Consider the following 12,120-nt stretch of genomic DNA (forward strand, 5'->3'; position numbering starts at 1 on the left):
TGGCACGAAATGGATTGGCCCTTCCTTTACACGCGTCTCAAAAGTGACACTTCTTACGCTTACAATTATCGTTTACAAATGAGATTCCGTAAAGTCCGGTTAAAAATGCCATGAATGCTCTTACCTATCACAAAATTAAAAAGCACCTGTGTGTTTATGAGGAATGGCCATGAGTTTTTTTTAAAAGTGGATTCCACCCCTCTTTCAATCTCTGAGCCTTTAGTAACACCTTCTCCTTTCAGTTTCTCAACAGATAACTGGACTTCAGTATGGTCAACACATGGTCCTATAAACATCACGTACCTCCTACTATCTGATACACCTCGTTAACCTTTATGTCCCGTATTCTACAAACACCCAACACTCCATAACCCCCTCTATCTTGGGGAATATACCCTTAGCACCTTTGATGAAATCTTAGGAAAGGCTGCGTAATTTGCAGTTTTTGTAGGATTTACTGAAGCAGTAATTTTCGAAGCTTCCAGTATTGCAAAGATCCTCTGAACAGCTTTGTGAAAAGCTCTAAGAAACGCTGGTCAAACTCCATCGGTCTGTGACTGTCTAGCTCGCCAGAAGGGCTTGGAGTAGCTAGTTTGTTGACACACTCGTATGAGCGTTAATTCTACTAACCATATGGCTCCAGTCTCTCAAGCGCTCAAATGATCCTAATGATGATGAGGCACTAAGGCTGTCAATACCACTGCTGAAGGGTAGAGATCTTAGTGACCTAAAGCCCAGAAACCATCACTCATAATCAGCTCAGGAACTTGCCTGTAGCCACGGATATTTGACCTGAGTTTGAGTCCCTGTGTATAAAGCTCGACAGTGAAAAGACTCCTTCGAGCCCTTTAATGCAGTGGTGTATGGTAGAACTCTGGCCCGGCTCGTCATGGGTGGAAGTGACGTTTGTCATAAAAAGCGCACACCACAATCCCTTTTACACAACACACACACACAAACACACACACACACACACACACACACACACAACACAACACACCCACACAATATATCTGTCAGCTTGGTGCTCTCTGTATGCTCTGGCATTGGGTCGGGTTAGTGTGCTGTGTTTGGTTGCTTTGTACTCTTATCTGTCCGTCCGATGGCAGTTGTCCTCCCGAGGGAGGTTCAGCCTGGTTAGATCCGGTTCAAAAGGCAGGTTCTCTGTGGTTCAGTCCGGTTCGTTCCCGGGTTCCGATAGCGGGTTCGCTGGCAGAAGCTGTAGCACTTCTGATCACCGTCATCCATCTACACAGACTTGAAAATCTTACTAGGCAATACACTCAGGGTCCACATTTAGCTTGCAAAATAGCTCAACTTGCATTTTTATTTGGTCAATCTTTCTTTCTACTCTCACCAAGATTCGGGTCTCAAAAGCAAAGTAACGACTCCTCAAAAAAAGAACAAAAAAAACAACAACTCACTAAAAACAATAATAAATAAATAAACAAATGTTAAATTTCACAAACGAATTTTTGAGAAAAACAAATAATTTGGCTGAACAAATAGGTATTTGAGAGTATTTCCAAACTGCTTATCAGTTTTCATCTTTACGGTATCTCTTGGTGGAATAATGAATTTTGCTGTACCTTTCGAAAAAGTATTCACTCTCGTCTGCCGTCTGAAGTAGTAGATATGAAGATTTAAATGCAGTTTGGAAGACGTGAGATCTTTATGGATGTTTTTCTGACTTCGCCAGCGTGTGTTACTGAGTAACCCAACAACGGCAGCACTGGCCAGCGGATACTCATCCTTACAGAAGAGAACAGTCAACAGAGAAATGAGCCTGGTCCACGGCATTTCAACGAACACATCTGACAGATTCACAGAGTAAACCGCAGTGACGGTGTGTGTGATGATGATGATGCGTTTTATACCTCATGTGTTTTGTAGAAGAACAGAAGGTGATTGGTGAAAACCCCCAGAGTCTCTGCCAGCCGTTGTACTGTTTTTAAACTTTCGGAGCAGATTTCCTGAGAGCTGGTTCTGTCAGGCACAGTGACCGAACTGTATTGCGTTGCGCGTTCAAACCTTTAGATGAACAATTCAGCAGGACGCTCTGGCTGATAGCAGAAGTCCAGCTTGATTTACTGGTGTTGGTGGCTGGTGGCATTGTTGTGATGAAGGCGGTGTTTGCTGAATCGTTGCCGTTGCATTGCAAAGATGTTTAGAGACCTCGATGATCGTCCTCTGACTCACTTCAGACGCCCTGAGGATGCCGGAATGTAGACTAATAATCCTAAGACACATAATTTTGCTAGAACATTACTGAGTTCTGTTAGCAATCGCGCATTACTGAACCATGTGACATTGGGCTGGTTATGATGCTGGAGCGAGCGGCTGATCCGCGGCAGTATGACATGAAAAAGAAGTGCATTTAACTGAGCTGAATGTGCGCCTGTAGTTTACTTCAAATCTTAAAAGTATATTTTTTTAAAATGTTCTTGCAGATACTTATAGTATTAATGAAATAAAAGGCCAATGAAGTACTTAAAGAGTAGATTTCCATGACTTTGTAACAATTTCAAATTAAAGCGTTCTACTTTAAAGTACATTTTAAATCATTATTTAATAGTTTGTCGTGCTTTGAAGAAGTAGACTTATTTTGATGTGTTGACTAACATACTAAGACACATGTAAAGTACTTGATTATAATTATAAATAGTGTGTTATTCCATATTAAATTGAAAGTTTCCTACTTAAGTGGGTCATAAAAGCATGCAATAAAAGTTTAGCTAATTGCATTCAGTGTAAGATAAATCAAAAGCTTTGTTTTCATAGTTAACATGCGTTTGCGTTGACCAGCAAAATTACATTCACTTAATAAAAAATTTTTAGGATATTATTACCATAAGTACTCTTGTTTAACTAATGCTAAATTGCACTTCTTTGAGTATATATATATATATATATATTAGTGTTTTCAAGCGATTCATGAAAATCCAAAATAAAAGTTTGTTTACACAAACTGTGGTGTATTGTACTATTGTATATTAATGTAGATATCATGCTACATATACAATTAGCCTTTATATTTAAAAAAACAATGCATATGTTTATGTATGTTATATTCATATAGTTTATATTATTTATAAAAACAATTAATATATAAACATAACAAATTTGTTATAAATATATAGAAAGGCATGTGTGTGTATTTATATATATATATATATATATATATATATAATAAATATACACAGTACACATATATAATGCGTAAACAAAATGTTTATTTTGGATGTGATTAATGTGATTGACAACAGTAGTATACAGTACAGGTCAAAAGTTTGGAAACATTACTAGTCGTTTCTCTTTTCCCCCCCTCCCCCTTTTTCCTCTTTTCTCCCTTTTTTTTTTTTTTTTTCCCTTTCCTCTTTTTTCTTTCCCCTTTTTTTTTCTTTCCCCCTCCTTTTTTTCCTTCCTTTTTTTCTTTTTTCCCTTTCCCCTTCCTTCTCCCCTTTTCCTTTCTTTCCTCCCCTCCCCCCCTCCTTCCTTGCTCCCTCTTCCCCCTTCTTCTTCTCCCTCTCCTTCCTCTCTCTCCCTCTCCCTTTTCCTCTTCTCCCTTGTCTTCTCTCCCTTTTCCGAGAGCGATAGCAGAACCACACGATACACCATTACTGTTCAAAGGGTTTCTATGGTCAGTACGATAATATTTTTTTTAATTAATAGTTTAAAAGACAACACTAAATAAAAAACTCAAAAGTGAGAGTTCAAACATCTTAGCAGCGTGAGCACAAGAGACATCATTTAAAAAACATTTAAAAAATCTGACTGACCCCCAATATATAATAATAATATAATATAATATAATATAACGATCATCTAATATATAATATAATCTAAGTATATATATATAATATAATACCTTAATATTCATATAATATGGAAGACTAGTGCTAGATTCACATACTAGTGTATTATTGATGCCATATTTATTTTTATGTTTTATTTCATTTTGGTCAGTTTTACAAAAAACACACTGAATAACTGACTGAAAACTCCACCATGTCTTTAGTGTTATTTCTTTCAACTGGCGTTCTTCTTTATTTTATTATTATTATTATTATTATTATTTTATGTGAACCTCAACAAATGTCAAATGATAAAGAAATAAAAGAAAAGTTTGAAGGGTTCCACAAATTTTGTAGGAGGTTTTTGGATCTTCAGTTCCTCTAAATAAGACACTAAAGTGCAACTTCTGGCTGTTTAAAATAAACTACTCATGTAATGCTTATGGAAGCCCTTTTCTGTTGGGGACATCCTGAAAAAAGTAAGTTGTTTTCAGATTTAGCTGTCTTCTTTGGGAACATTGTTCCATCACTGTTTCTGCCAACATTTCAGCTAGATAAAAACCTGCTCACAGTCACTCCCTTCCACACAACACCAACTCCCACCTTTGCAGTCGCTGTAGGAGTCGGTGTGTGTCGGTGTGGTAGTGTTGATGCAGGAGCTGTCTAGATCTGTCTCGTAGTGGTATCATGGCGATGGAGAGGGACTCGCGCAGCAGAAGGTTCAGAGGTACATGGAACACACACTTCTGCGGAATCAACACTCACGGACACACACTCCAGCCTGCAGGACGCGGGACACCATGCCTCCTCCAGGAAAGCACAAAACAAACAAGAGTCTGAGCTAATCTACAGCTGTGGCTGAGAGAGCCTGGAGAATCACAAACACACAGTGACTGTCAATAACATGCCTGATAACATCAATCTACCACACACACACACCACAGAATCACATTTCCGCTCCTGTACGCTCTTCAGCAGCAGGTCTCACCTAATCGCTGGCATTTCCCTCCTTAATCCTGCATATTGCATTGGCCCCTTCCGCTAAAACACATTGCAAATGCATTCAGGAATATCTTGTTTTGAGCTCCGAGAAAGAAAGAAAGTCAGGGTTGGAATGACGTGATGGTGGTGGAGTAAATGATCACAGAATTACTAATTTTTGGACGAACTAACCCTTAAACGTCTTGCACACACTTAAAATCATTAGTTACTGAAAAACATGTGTGGGGAAATCGACTCCAGTACTAATGATGTGTTTGCTGAGTAGGGCTGAGTAATTGGCATAATACATTAGTTACACGAAGCAGTGTTTCTCAGCTCCAGTACTCAAAGTCCGTCGCTGTCCTGCTGAGTGTTAGTTCTAAGAACTTTATGATCACAAAACTCATCGGTCTGTGACTGTCTCGGCACTCATGAAGGCTGCTTGATAACTAGACTGTTGTTGACACACTCATTGTGAACGTGAATAGCTAACACGCACAGCTCCAGTCTCTCCAACGCTCAATTGATCCTAATGATGATGCGACTGACAGAGCTGCCAGAGTGCCACTGCTGAAGGGTTAGAGATCATCGAGAGTGACCTAAAGCCAGAAACCATCACTCAAACTCAGTCAGTGTCGAGACTGTAGCCTGAAACCTGATTGAGTTTGTGTGTGTGTGCATACACACCACAGTGATAGTCCGCTCCTCGAGAGCTCCTGGAGGAAGTGTGTGTGGTGGGAAATGTAGGGGCTCATAGGTGGAAGGTCAACAGTGTCTTCAGAGCGCTCAGAAACACAATCTTCTTTATTCCAAAACTCCCTGAAACAAATGACCACACACATACACACACACACACACTACACACCCACACACACACACACACACGACACACACTAACACACACACACGGCAATGATGATTACAAACACCTTACCTTGCTTATATGCGGTTCCTATGTGGTATGAAGTAGCTATCCCTTATTAAGGAAAGTTCACTATTAATAAACTTGAAGTTTTTAATAATTCGTCATTTTACGATTGAGTGTTAAACATGATGTCGATATGAGGACAATACTACACTTCAAAAAAATTTAAGAAAATATACAATTTTATAATTCAATCTAGGAATGCATTATATTGATCATAAGAGTCAGTACTATGACAATTTTATACAGACAGTTATAATGAAGTTTTTCATGTCACATAATGTTGCGATTAATCCTAGATGTATCACAGTTTTCATAAACATATGAAACAGCACAACTGTTTTTGCAACACGCATAATCTCAGAAATGTTTCTTGCGCAGCAAATTTGCATATTAGAATGATTTCTGAAGGATCGTGTGACACCTGACGACTGGAGGAATGATGCTGAAAATTCAGCTTGAGGTGACAGAATATTTACTCAGTCCCCCCTGGACAGAGTGGGGGTTTCATGTTTGTGCATGCAGCTGATAAGTAAGTCGAAACCCTGCTACTGATAATGCTGCTGCATTAAACGCATTTCACCTGTAAACATAATCCTGATCCACAGCCTGTGGATGACTGCACTATTGTGTTTTGTGGAAGGAAACATGAGCTCTATAAACCCTCCCCACTGTGGCCTGCACAGGAAAAAAAAAAAAGCAACAGGATGTGTGTGTGTTTGGATATCTGATGAAGAGTCTGTCCATCATTTACCACTGTGATCAGCTCCAGGGTCCTTCAGGTACGTCCTCTCAGTGTTCACAGCTCTTTAGCTAGCAGTATGCTTTATCATGCACAGTTCCTGCAAAAAACACACACAACACTCAGCACAAGTAATCAGTACATATAGCACTTCATGAAAACTGACATCAATTATACTACAGCTGAGTGATAGAGATGGTTTATTATGCATATAAACACAATAAAGCCACACTGACACATTTAAATGTGATGTAGGCTAATGGATTTTTAAAAGGGTCATCGCTGCTAAAAAGAGCATTATTTTGTGTATTTGGTGTAATGATATGTGTTTATGCTGTATTTTCCACATACTGTAAATTAATTGTTTCTACCTCTAATGCCCCCCTTCTGAAACGCATGAAACAGTTTGTCCTGCTATGGGTAACATGTAAAAATTCTGAACTATTGACTGTGCATCCAGTCACATAAACACAGTTTTCTCTTGCTAGCAAACACACCCGTGTCTTCTCCCCTTCCTCCTGTTTGTCCCCCTCATCATCAGTGCGTTTGGCACCAGTGTCATTCAGCATGGGGGAGATGAAGGAGACGCGCGTCCGCTGCTCTACAGTCATCAGCATGACCGTTAAAACTAATGTTACTAAAAGCACACGTCACCTCTGAGAATGATAGACAGACACAGATGAAGATCATTAGCACAGACCTAAGGCAGAGTCCTATTATATTTATCATTTTGATATGTGATGTGTGCATTTAGACTTCACTTTCACTTATTTTTAGCATGCAACTATGCATCAATAACAAAAAGTACTAAAACAATACCATGGTACTGCCATGTTTTCTCTTGAATATTAACCATGTGAGTAGCATGTGAATATCATAAGGCAGGGATATAGTTATCATACTGTACAATACCATGATATTTATCAAAGTTGCTGTACCATGGTATTGCCATTGTACTTTTTGGTAACGGGATATAAAGCAGTAACAGTTCTTGAGTCTAAATGGGTAAATTAAATAATTGATAAATGCTAAATATACTGTCTATGTTCATTGTTTTCCTATAGTATAGTGCACTTCCCACAAATCCCTGCTCCTACAGGAGTTTTTTCTCAGTACTTGCCCAAAATCTGCCTCTTGTGTTCCTTTGAGTAGTGCAGGTCATGATAAATGAAGCAGGTGTGAGTGAAACCTTAATGACATACTGTAGACACTAACATTCAAAGCTGTGAACACGATTCTCATGACCTTAAAGCCCTTACACTAAAAGTTTCAAATAGACAAGTTGGGCCCCCTCTGTGAAACAGAAGTTCACTTCATCAATACTTTTAAAACGGTACTCATTATGGAATAATATACTTAAGTGCGAACTGACTGTAAGGTTTTCAGAAATATTTAGATTAAAAAATGAAAATGTACATAGTTTAAAATTTATATTAAATGCAATTAGATGAAATTCAGCCTTGTCTTTGAAATATGGTTAATTTGAATGTACTGATAAGCATTTCAAGTATATACTAAAATATTATATTAAAATATAATATTACAAATAATACATTTGTAATGATGAAGTTGCAGCTTGGTACATTTAAAATATATTCACTTTAAATGTAATATCATCAATGCAGTTAAAAATATAATTAAGTACTTTACTTGTGCTTTATTAGTCAACACATCAAAATAACTTCATTAACCACAACAAAAGTTATTAAAACAGTGATTTAAAATGTAAACTTTAAAAGTAATACATTAAGTAATACTTTTCATTTAATTTAATTTGACATTTTGTCACTTTTTAAAAGTGCACTTAAATGTGTTAGGAAGCAAAGTCCTGAACGTTTACCTCTCTTTAAAGGGATACCCACCCCAAAATGAAAATTTTGTCATTAATCACTTACCCCCATGTCTTTCCAAACCCCGTAAATGCTTAAGTTTGTCCTTCAGAAAACAATTTAAGATATTTTGGATGAAAACCAGGAGGCTGTAACTGTCCCATAGCCTGCCAAGTAAGTTACACATCAGTGCCGCAGCCACAAGAATGCGCTATTTTTCTTTCAAATCAAAGCTAAATACACGTACAAACAGCACATCCTTGTGGTGCGGCTGATACAGAAGAGCATACGCAGCATACTGTGATATGAAGATACACAGAGTAGACTGTTGTATAAAGGAATTGTTGAATAAAGTCGTTTATTTTTGTTTTCTTCGCTTACAAAAAGTATTCTCGGGGCGCTTCATACGTTAACGGTTGAACCACTGATGGCAGATGGAGTATTCTGATGATGTCTTTCATACTTTCCTGGACCTTGACAGTGTAACTTACTTGGCAGTCTATGGGACAGTCACAAGCCTCCCGGTTTTTTTTTGGGGGGGTTTATCCAAAATATCTTAAATTGTGTTCCGAAAATGTGGAAAACTGCAATAAGGAACGTGTCCAAACTTGTAAATGGTAGTTGTATTTACAGCACAAACTTCTCCATGTAAACCATACAGCGTATACAAACAATATAAACAATTCACACTACACTACATACAGGCATATAATGTGAACTAATGCATGTATGGTCGCACTTTATATACATACATGTTTGACAGATAGTGGGACATGCACTGTGCAGCCATAGATAGCGGGTAGGGGGTGTTGGAGTGAAAGGGAAGAGGAAGGTTTGGATTATGAAAAATATGAGCATTATAAGCTTTAAAAAACAATTTCTGAGTCTTCAAAGACCAACTGTAACTTTATTGACACTAGTGCACAAAAGTACAGTGTTTAAAAAGTCTATGTTGGTTCATAAGACAGCAGAACCAAAAGTCATATGAGAAGAAGGCAGGCAGGGAAACATCCGAAGAGAGATTAAGCTTGAACCAGTGCATGAAGTGAGAGATCGACAGAGGAAGAGAGAGGAACGACTATGTTCAGAATAGTATTCCAGTAGTATTGAGGCCAAGGTGTGAGAAAGAATATCAACATGTCATTCACACAAATGAACCGCAGGTGACTTTTTGTTTTTTTCAGTCCATCAAGCCGATTTATAAAAACAGTCCTTGGTATATAATTTGATCATTGTGTGAACAAACAAAGGAAGATCAGTCATGTCACCAGACATTCATAAGGATATTCAAATTTTCATGTGTGAAAATAGATTTCCCAGGAACTCTCTGCCTTTCAGATTTCCTTGAAATAGAACAGAAAGAGCCATATGAAGGGAGAGGCATGCAGCCCAGCATTTTAAAAACACCATTAGTTACAAAGATTCATTCATTTCCATTTTAAATGCCAGCAGAAAACATAACAAGCATTTATTGATCATAAATGACAAGGATGACAAGCTCAAGTGGTTTCAGAAAAAAAAATAAAAATAAATAAACGCCAGAAAAGAAAAGGTATAAAACAATAGTGAATATCAGCCAAGAGTGTAGTGACAATCAAAGCTGAGTGTAGAAATCAGGCAGGGATTAGAAACTCACTGTGCTAGATAGGCATTATCACACATTTTCATTGACAACAAGTATGCAATTTTTGTTAAGGGTCATATGATGCTGCTAAAAATGAGTATTATTTTTATGTATTTAGTGTAATGAAATATTTGTATGCAGTTTAAGGTTAAAAAAAACATTATTTTCCTGTACTGTACATTATTGTTTCTCTCCTCTATGATCGAAATGCGTCGATTTTCACAAGGCTCATCTCTCTGAAAAGCAAGACGTGCTGTGATTGGCCAGCTAATCCTGTGCGTTGTGATTTGGCCGAATGCCTCAAGGGTGAGACGGAAATGTTATGCCTCTTAACATACTGTGATGCCTTGTCCGGCTTGAGCAATGAGACAAAAACATAAAACCCATTATAAACATGATATAAACATGATTTCTAATTGCGTTTTCTTTTGGAAGGCAAAAACAAAGTAGTTTCGCTTTCTCAACAGAACAACGTCACACACCGGCCTTGAGTAAGCAGAGGCCGGAGGCCTAGAGTGAGCCGTGGCCGGCTTGAGTGAGCAGAGGCGGCGGCTTGAAAACATGGCGGCAGGCGGATTCTACGAAGGAGCGTACCTTGGTCTTGCAGCAACCACATGTGAAAAAAACCCGGGCTGGATGCCGCTTCGTCCACGGGTGAAAGCCCATTCTTGCGATCCACAGCGCAAAGTTGATGTATTTCCCTCTGCGACCAGCACGGATCAGCCCCAGGCATGACGAAGCGGATATCGTCCTCTTTTGGAAGGCCAAACAAAGTAGTTTTGCTTTCACAGTGAAACACACAGCATCTATACGACATGGCGGCTGCAATAACAATACTACAACGAGAATAAAAGGTACGCCTTCTTTCTTTGCGTGAACATCTGTGCGGCGTTATGCAAATCTTCCCACATACTGACGTAGATAAGTGGGGGCGTGTTAGAATGAGCCGTTTCAGGGGGGCGTGGTCAAGTCTCAAGTTTTATAAAGAATATCTCTTTGGATTTGAGACTTTAGTCTTTGCAACTTCACAGATCTTCTTTATTCAGCAAGAGCTTGTAAACTACTCCAAAGAAGAAGGAAAATTTGAAATAGCATCTTATGACCCCTTTAAATTATCAAAAACACCCTTTCCAATCCCTGCTGAAGGATAACAGGTAAACCCATGTGCAAAGTAAGGTAAAGGTGCTCAGCGAGGGAGAGAGAGTGAAACACAGTGAGACGCAGACACAAATGTTGTGACACTTTCTCTCTGTAGACTGAACCAGCGTACAGCTTAAGAGACAGTTCACTCAAAAATGAAAGTTCTAAACCATTACCTACTCACCCTCATGTCATTCCAATTCCATATGGCCCATTGAGACCAATAAACTGTACACTTCTGTTGTTTTTCTAAAAATGCAGTGCAAACATTCTTCTAAATCTTTCCTTTTTGTGACATGAAGAGATGTATACAATGACAAGATTTTCATTTCATTCATAATCTGAAATCTCTTACTGACAAATACATTCATCACAATTCTGACACAATAGGACAAAAACCCCTTATATTCAAATGGTTACATTCAAATCTACCTAAGTAAAAAATCATGCAGGATTTTATAAGATAGATACCATTAAAAATGTCCAGTCCTCTGAATCTGCTAATTTCTCATAGTAAACAGATATATGTTCCGAGGCTCAGCCAGAACGGTAAAATGAGCCACACAACGAAGACCATGATACGAAGATCTTTTGCCAAAGCTCAGGGTGAGTGAAACTTTCAAAAATCACACTGTTCTTTAAATGATTCTATGAAGAAGCAGCTGTAAGCGCCAGCACAAATGTACAAATGGCAACTGGCAAAGTGACGATTGAGAATATTAATGAAGATGACGTTCTATTACCAGGGGAAGCCAACTCTGCTACTGGAGAGCTACCATTCCCAATCAAATATACTTTCTAAACAAGGTGTTCAGGATTACTTAAAAGTTTCAGGCAGGTGTGTTGGAGCAGTGTTGGAACTGAAGTCTGCAGGAAGGTAGTCCTCCAGGAACAGGGCTGGCTAAACGTGCTCTACACCATACTGAGAGCTACACAAACTTACAACTTTAGCCCCTGATATCCACTTACCTGCAGAGTTTAGATCCAAACCTAATCCAACACACCTGAACAAGGTGATCGAGGTCTTCAGGATTATTAGAACAGCTACAGGTAAGGTTGGAGCAAGACTTTGCAGGACAGTGGAC

This window comes from Cyprinus carpio, chromosome A9, assembly GCF_018340385.1.
Source record: "Cyprinus carpio isolate SPL01 chromosome A9, ASM1834038v1, whole genome shotgun sequence".
NCBI classification, from domain to species: domain Eukaryota; kingdom Metazoa; phylum Chordata; class Actinopteri; order Cypriniformes; family Cyprinidae; genus Cyprinus; species Cyprinus carpio.